Source organism: Aplysia californica, unplaced genomic scaffold (assembly GCF_000002075.1).
Source record: "Aplysia californica isolate F4 #8 unplaced genomic scaffold, AplCal3.0 scaffold00047, whole genome shotgun sequence".
Lineage (NCBI taxonomy): Eukaryota > Metazoa > Mollusca > Gastropoda > Aplysiida > Aplysiidae > Aplysia > Aplysia californica.
The window spans coordinates 82456-84002 of NW_004797317.1; the positions used below are offsets into that span (position 1 = coordinate 82456).

The window sequence follows — 1547 nt, forward strand, 5'->3', positions numbered from 1 at the left end:
CACACACACACGCACAAACTCACACAAATACACATCGACACTCAAACACGAAACGAAACTAAAACCTAACAAATTACACTCGCACTCACAGAAACAAGAGGTTCCCCCACTCAACAGATACAATTACTCGCCCCTGTCACATCCAGGGGACGTAATCGCAAGGGACCACGAGAGCCCGTCTTTCCCCTTGCCTGTGTGGCCACTCGATTTGTTCTTCGCCGCGCGTGAGAGGCTGAGTGAGTCTATGAGTGAGAGAGGAAATCCGTGAGGCGCATCGCGAACGGCCAACAGTGAGGTGTTCCAGCTAGGCACAGAACGAAACGACAGTCGCGCGATCACGTGTGAGCCTGATACTTTGAGAAACTATTTTTGTTGAATTTTATTCCATCTTTTACTCTGATATCAGTGTTGTTGTACTTCACACGGAAAGTTGTGATTGTGGATGCTTTTTCGCTGTAAGAAAAAGGAATCGGTAAGGGCAGTGCGAATAGATTAATTTTCTTCCTAATATTAAAATAGTCATCTACGCGTGTGTTCGTTCCTTGAAACTTTCGATTAAAAGGAACGTTTCATTCATCTAGTCCGTATTGTTTCTAAAAATTCAATCCAAAGACAGAAAATTAAATAACTGTGTGTGTTCTCTCTCGTCCGTCGTCATTGTTTTCGTTGGCAAAATGATATTCTCCATGGGACATATTAAAACTTGGGTTCTAAATCGACGCTGCCGTTCTCATACTCCCTGTCGAATTAATTCTCAAAACGGAATGTCATCAATCTGTCTGTCGGTGGAAGGACACGTTTAAAGTGTTATCTAGAAAATTACCTGTTTTTGTTTTTGTATCCTCCATGTACAAACGAGCACTCAACAAAGGTCTGAGAGCACGTTCTTTTTGGGCGCGTATGTGGGTTTTAAAAAAAAAATCCTATCCGTACGTCGTATTTTACTATTGTATCCTTACGACATGGGGAACTCTGTGCCACCACTTTCCAAAGAGAAAATTTACTCGTTTATCCGATCCGCACGCTTTGCTTTGCAGTCTGTCAAAATGATTTATGAGAAATACTGAACGTTTCAAAAGATCTTCGTACTAGAAGTATTCTAAAATGTGAAGAATACAACCCCGGGGAAACAAAAAGACACCAGGGCGTACGGATAGGGTTAAAAATAATAGAAATGCTTCAGTGCATACGCAATTGTCAATGTAAAGATTTTGATGATATCTCCCTCTGGAGACAGAAATGGGAACGTGTTTCTGATGCAACTGTATTTTGAAATACAATTAAAAAGAAAAGGTCACCAATTCCATTATAATCAGCGTTCCTCTAACGTTATGTGGTCTTTTTGTTTAGGATTAGAATAACGTAAGTACATGTACTATTAGTCCAGAGAGGAATGTTCTCGACTGACTCGTCATTTCGGATAAAAAACAAGACAAAACAAAAACAAAAACGAATAGACTCGCACCTAATTACAGACCAATTAACATAACTGCAATAACCTCTATTACCTCCAGTATCGTGTCATGGAGTTATATATACATTGTATA

The 1547-nt window shown here is 40.1% G+C and overlaps 1 protein-coding gene across 10 annotated transcripts in view; it reads left to right on the forward strand.

The window, feature by feature from the left end:
- Positions 1–219: 219 nt before the first annotated feature.
- LOC101857389 (caspase-3) overlaps positions 220–1547 on the forward strand; it is a 98136-nt gene continuing 96808 nt past the window's right edge. For 4 of the 10 annotated variants that reach the window (XR_004858238.1, XM_005092475.3, XM_005092476.3 and 1 more), the window contains exon 1: positions 220–472. The gene's annotated coding sequence lies outside the window, so the exon portion shown is untranslated. The remainder of the gene's footprint in view (positions 473–1547) is intronic. The other 6 variants (XM_035968229.1, XM_035968230.1, XM_035968233.1 and 3 more) reach the window with 2 other exon arrangements.